The sequence below is a fragment of the Meleagris gallopavo genome, chromosome 5 (assembly GCF_905368555.1).
Source record: "Meleagris gallopavo chromosome 5, MGAL_WU_HG_1.1, whole genome shotgun sequence".
NCBI lineage: Eukaryota > Metazoa > Chordata > Aves > Galliformes > Phasianidae > Meleagris > Meleagris gallopavo.
The window spans coordinates 22,684,186-22,690,760 of record NC_139408.1 but is presented as its reverse complement, the minus strand read 5'-3'; the positions used below and the strand labels follow the sequence as shown (position 1 = coordinate 22,690,760).

Here is a 6,575-nt window from a genome sequence, read left to right as displayed (position 1 = left end):
TGCTGCCTGGTGACAGGCACTTGCTTTGAAGCTGCAGCCTGAGCTGCTGCCATCTCATTTTTTATTAATCTGAAGAGAAAAGCTGCATGCAAATGCCTATTTTGAAGTTGCAGCCAATAATGTTGTTGATGGCACTGGAGAAAATAGATTTTGCTTGGCTTTGGCTTCTCCATCCCTCTCCAGTATCCTTGAAGTAAAGAAAAGTCCTTTGATTGTATTTTTTTTATGAGCAAACGAGTACAGGGTTAATTTCTAATTTTATAACCTCTTCTCAAATGAGAGCTGTTAACCCGGGGAGGTCAGTAAATGGGTGTGAGGAGATAGATCAGTGGTGCTTTAGTATTTGCAGAGTGCTGCCCACTGCTCCAAGTCTCTAGAGTTGCTCATTGGGTGCTGGAGAAGCTGGGGTGCTTGAAATGCCTCCTGCAGCGGTGCTGGGGGGCAGCCCTGTGGTTGGATGGGTGACACAGCCGGGCTTGTGCAGTCTGTGCACGTGGGGGAGGGGGGCAGGAGGAAAAGTCCCAGTTCCTCTGCCAGGTGAGAGCACGGGTGTGGGACACCGAAGCCAGGGTTGGTGGGTTTTTTAACCACTTTTTTGTTTGTTAGTTTTAAACCACTGGACTATCGGTGGAAGTTTCGGTTGCATCTGGGATTTATTTCAGTCATTTTGGTTTTTGCTAATAAATGGGTTAGTATAAAGCTCAGAACGCCAAACCTCGAGCTCGTCCCAGCACCGCTCCCTCCCAAACCAGGGCCCAGCAGGTAGCAGCCCTCACATTTCACTCCGAGGTTCCCAGCACCGCATCTCCTTGCTGGGGAATTCCTAACGCCTGCCGCTCGCGCTGGCCTCGCTTGCACGGAGCCAGGCCTCGCTCTGACGCCGCACGTCAGGGCGGCCGCACGCCGTGCTCCGGCGCTTCTTCCCGCGGGACCGCGCGGCGCCGCCGCTCAGAGGAGCACAGCGCCCACGGCCAGGAGGTACCTGCCTACCCCCCGCCGCCGGTGCGAGTGGTTCGTTCCGCCCCTCCCTCTCTCCCTCCCTGCGGCCGGCGGTGGCGCGTTCCGCTCCTGGCGCTCCATGCGGAACTGCCCGAGCGGCGCAGAGCGGCTGGGGGCGGCGGCGGGGCAGGTGAGCGGGCCGCGGAGCGCCGGGACCTGCGCTCGTCGGAAGCGCGCGTGGAGACGGGCCGGGCGCCTCCTCGGGTGATCCGTCTCGGCCGCTCTCCGCCCGGCCGGACACCGCGGTGATGCTCGGCGGACGGCGAGCCCTAGCGCGGGGCGCCGCGGGGTGGGGCGCGGGTGCCGCTGTGGCTGCGCGAGGAGGGGGCGCGGCCGCCGGTGGCTGTGAGGGGTCTGCGCGCGGGCGGCAGCTGTGGGCCGCGGGCTGATCTCTGTGGGGCTGTCGGGGCGGGGAGGCGGGGGCCGGAGCGGAGGGGTGAGCGAGGTGTGCCGTGCTGCGGCGTGACTCGAACGGCGCTTTCGCTCGTCGCTTTGCAAACGGCGGAGCCTCCCGTTTCCCGAGACAATAGAGTGGGAAATCCGCGTTATGTTAGATAATCTCTTAAGAAGTAACGTGTAAATCGAGAGCGTTTTCCTTTTGGAAATGGCCGTCACCGCTTTGCCGTGTCGGGTTGTCGGACCGAAGGGAGAGGAGCCCTCCGCGGTACTGTTGATGTGGAGTCACGATAATGAGGCGCTCAGGGAAATGAGCGCTGGAAGTAAGCCGCTTCGCTCCCAGGCTTTCTTCTCCTCTTTTCCCCTGAGCGTCGCCCATCCGCCTCGCTGCTGTCAGGCACGCACGGAGCAGCGCGTGCTGCACATCACATCCCGGGGAGGTGGGACGGAGCTGTGCGTGTCGGCGCGCTGTGCTTCCCGCCGAGCCAGCCATTTTCTGTGCAGCCCGGCCACCGCTTCTGCTCACCTGCGCTCCGTGTCCTTGCCGTGCTCTCTGCAGCATCGCTTATCTGCGCAGAGGCTGCTGCTCCTGCTGGGCGGGAGCGAGGGGAGCGAGAGCGTGTTTTGGTGTCCTGAGGGTCATACAGATAAAGCGATGTCATTCAAATACAGGTCGTTTGGGAAGCGTCTCCATTTTCGGCCTTCGTGCTGGTTGAGCCTTGGGAACTATTTTGGGCAGGCACAAGAAGTGCTGGCGGTTTTCAGCACTAATGAAAATCTGCAACCCTGACACATCAGGGAGGGCATCCAAGGCAACCAGCACAGCAAAAATGCAGCTCTCGCAAGATCCCATCTTGCCATCATCTGATGGCTTGTTATGTAATTCTGAACTGATCGATCATTACTGCTATAAACTGTCCTTTTGCTTTATGCTGCTTTATAGTTGGAAAACGTATAGCTCTCAAATCCAGTTTGATCACTTTGCAATTAATTACATGCTCCTCACACATCTTACTGTGTGTGTGTAACGAAATACAAAATCATCAACAAGTCTCTAACATGCTTTTTTTTTTTAAAAAAAAACACTATAGTTTTGTCTTCACTAAAAATTGTTGTAGGTACTTCTCCACTATTGCAGAAAGTCAGGGCTTCTGTGCTTTTAGCAAATTAACGTCCTACTCTCCCAAGTTGCAAGTTTGTGTTGGCTTTCACACCATTACTTTTAAAAAGAGAAGGAAAATTGTGTCCCCACTGACAGAACCTCATCTTCACAACACACACAACACGGCCCCTTCTGATAGTGAGTGAGTTATGTGATGAAGTTTTGAATGGCAGAGAACTGAAGGCTCTGTAGCAAGCTCTTCTGGTTTCAAGCTTTTATAGAAAAACAGGAGTAAATACTCTGTGGGACCAACCTCTTCTGCAGCCTTGATCCCATTCTGCAGTTTCTTTGGAAAAAGGCAGGCTGTGTCTGTGATGAAGTCCAGCCTAAGTCTCCTCAGAAGGATGCTGGAGACGGGGAAGTGAAAGTTCCAGAGACGTTAAATAGTAAGCCTTGCCAAAGTAGCTTTTTGCTTTATTGGATGTCGGGATTGATGGCAGGATGTATCGGTGCATACCAAGTTTTGCTTACAACACTTGTTTGTATTGCCTTTCTAAATTAAATTAAAATTGGCTTTGATTTGATCTGACTTGGGGTTGGGGACACAGAGGCTCCTCATTTGTAGTTCTTTCCCTCTCATCTTCCCTCATCAAATCACCTAAATAGATATGGGTGGGATGTGTTAGCGATACTTCTGCAGAGGTGCTCGGTCTGGTCTATTTACTATCCTGTGCAATGAGTCAGTTGAAAAAAACAAATATTTATGAAATAAAAAGGGTGTAAATTTGAGTCACTTGGCATTATGGCTGACGTTACCTGTAGATACGTTACCATGGCATGCTGTAGTGCTTTAACTAGGGGGGTAGTGCCACCTGCCCACAGGGTGGAAAGTGATACTTCTCTGTCACAAGTAAGCATGGAGCTGAATGTTTCACTTACTTTCCATTATACATATGTTACAGCCTGGAGTAATTCCTGCCAGCGTCCTCTGCCTTAATGTTGTGACATTTAGGATACGTTACATTTAAGATGCATTACCAGCCCCTTTGCTGGAAAGCCTTTGACATCGTTACTCAACACAAAGGCAGAAAATGCAGAATGAGTGGGGGTTTGCAGAGGTGAGGAAAGGTTATAGAAACAGGAGGAACTCTTAATATGTAAGAAAGCATTTGAAAGCTACAATCAAATCTTAATGTGTAAGATTAACTTCCACAGTTTAAGCAGTCTCCATCTTTCTCAAAGTGTAAGTTCTCATGAAGGAAAAGCATTGTTGGTGACCTAACAAGAAGTGAAATAAAAATAAGCAGCACAAGGCTTCAGTTGGAAGAGAATGTTCTAAGTGGGATAATCTGGTAATGTGTGGAATAATTGTGGTGTTTGTTTGGTCACAGAAGGGTTTGCAGCTTCTCCTTCTGTGCCTTAAGAGCTATGAAGAAGTGTGGTGATGACCTTCTGTGCGCTCTCTGTAACTGAGCCTCTGTAATTCTGCTACTCTTTGCTCTGTTGGCTGAGAGAGAAAATAATTTGGGAGATAGGAGGTTCTCTGTCACTTGGGGCCTTTAAGTCTGTTGTGAGCATGTGAAAATTACTGTTGATAATCAAGAAATTCGCTCCGGGTTTGTTTCTTGGAGCTGAACTAATTGACTAAATCTACATACCCTGCAAGTAAAAGGAGGTCTTGTGCTGCTGTGAGCTCTGGCATTTCCTCACAGCTCAGGGCTCCCAAATGTGGGGCTGTGCCTTTTGAGGCCAGAACCCACAGAGTGGTGAGGTATTGTGTTAATTGCTGCTACGTTTCCTTTTCTCATCTGCTAGCAGCACCGTTGTAGTGATGTAAAAGTAAGAAGAGCCGCTTGCATGCACCCAGAGTTCCTGTTCTGAGGCAGTTCTCTTGCTGTGTTCTTAGGGACTGCAGTCAAGTGAGAGACTGGTGCTTTTCTAGGCCAGTGTGAGGAAAAAATGCATCAGTGTGGTAGCAAGGAACAAAGGTTCATGGTTTTCTTTTCTTCCACAGCCTTCAATGTTCACAGCTGGGGCAGTCCTCAAAAAAGAACTGGTCATCACCTTGCCTTGGGTCAATCCCGTGATGGTTGTTGCAATTTCTCTTTTCTGTGTTGTTTATGACCTAATTTCTGAGTACTTCACCTAAATTGTATTTGGGATTTCAACCTCGTTTTTTTTTGCGCATGGGGCAGAGATATCCAGATTGTCGGGAATGCATCTGATGCTCTTCAGAACTGAGTATTGTCTGATGAGCAGAACAGCCTTTTTTCTTAACCTTTGTCATATCTGTGAGTTCAGCAGCAGTGTTGCACAGTGTTGCAAGCCCTTTATCATCTTTATCGCTATCTTTGTTGCATCCTACTTCTGTTTTTATGCTAACTGAATTTCCCACTGCCAGTGTCAAATGGTTGTCCTTCACCTTACGCATAGCTTTGGCACCAGTTTTGCTGCATCTGCTTGCCAGGGTTGGTTTGACTTGCTCCAGAGAGGCTCCTGTGGGGTGGGATGGAAAGTTTTGCCTCCTTTGCCTCGTTATGTCTCATCAGGTAGTGGGAGTGCTTTTCTTGATGAAGACCCTTGCTGCATTTCATCAGAATTACTTCACGCAAGGGCACTGAGCCGCTCTGCTGCAGTGTCTGTATCAGTTTCCGCTCGTAGCGGTTAAACCATGCCTGGGGCATTGGTGTTCTTCCCACAGATCATCTTGCTTCTCCCTTCTGACTCATAAGATGGGCCCAGCAGACGTGGTGCTTCCCCTCCCTCTGGTAGGGTGACTGGGAGGCCGCCTCAGCCTCTTCTGTCCCTCACTGGCCATGAGAGGTGTTGGAGGCCGTTCTGTCTCTTCTGGGTTTGGATCTCGCTTCGCTCGTGTTTACGTGTGGGTGAGTGTAACATGACGTCCCACCTAGCACAGCTCTGGCAGAGAGTAGGCTTTGCTTTTGGCTCTGCTTGCGGCTTTGACCAGCTGGTACTATCATTTGTCACAAAAAGTAGTAGTAGGATCAGGCTGGGAGTAGCAATTTCAGCTCTTGCACAGTGTTTATGAAAAGAAGAGGAAGGCGTGTAGACAGAAGGAGTAATTAAGGTGGGTGGCGTGTGGAGGGAGAGTGAGGTAAGGTAGAAGTGATAGGATCTTGTGGGTACCAGTGCCGTGGCTGAGAACAGCTGAATAACTAATTTATTTCAAAGACTCGTGTTTGTTTTCTCGTTCTCAGCATGTCAGTGTTTCTATGCTGGTTGAATTTGCCCCATTTCAGCCTCATAACGAGTCTTGTAGGAACCCCGTGGTGTGTGCCAGTTGTCCCGCCGTGGCCCACATCCAGGTAAGAAGTGAATCCCTGTGCCTGGCGGGGCGGTGCCACCACAGAGGTCCTCTACTCAGGGAGTCGCGGCACAGCTTGAAGCCTGTGTGTGGGCAGAAGCTGCTGGTTGCTGCCTCCTGGCTTCGTGTCTGCCCCACATCTCTTCCTCTCTCACAGAAGGCCCTCCTCTGAGCTCCCACAACTGGGGGGAGATGGGCAAGAGCAAAGAACTGAATAATTTAGGAACTGTGCTTGCGTCCAGCAATTCTCACAATTTAAATATCGTGTGCTCTGTTGTGTTATTAATTCTTAATAAGGCTACGCATTTGCATTGTTGGGCTTCTGGAAGAAGCTGCTGGTGGCCGTGATACGGGCACTCTGGCTCACTTGTTGTGTGCCAAGCTGATAGAAGTGCCTGGGCTGCTCTGCGGCAGCTGAGGAGGTTTCCCAGCTCAGAACTTGAGTTGAAAGCTGTTCCAGTTTGGAAAAGAGCATAATCCGATAGTGACTGCAGAAGGTGAAACTAATTTAGTTCAGGGGCTTTCTGTAGGTTTTGATTGGTTGTTGTATTTTTTCTCTTTGCAGAGTGTACAAGCAGATGCTAGTGGAGATCTGAGGAACAATAAAGAGCTGACGAGGTAGAAATAAATGATGTGGCTTTTGTGTTTTGTGATGGTGTCGTGCAAGGAGGGGGGAAATGGACAGATTTGGAAGAAGCAAAAGGCAGAGAGCCAAAGCACTTATGTTGCTGTTCTGTACTGCAAATCTCCAGA

General features: G+C 50.2%; 1 protein-coding gene across 15 annotated transcripts in view; it reads left to right on the top strand.

Annotated features, from left to right (window-relative positions):
* Positions 1-983: 983 nt before the first annotated feature.
* Positions 984-6,575, top strand: part of MADD (MAP kinase activating death domain) — a 70,621-nt gene continuing 65,029 nt past the window's right edge. For 11 of the 15 annotated variants that reach the window (XM_085224682.1, XM_085224681.1, XM_085224679.1 and 8 more), the window contains exon 1: positions 984-1,129. The gene's annotated coding sequence lies outside the window, so the exon portion shown is untranslated. Of the gene's footprint in view, positions 1,130-5,361; positions 5,383-6,575 lie in introns of those variants that run through there. The other 4 variants (XM_085224684.1, XM_085224683.1, XM_085224680.1 and 1 more) reach the window with 2 other exon arrangements.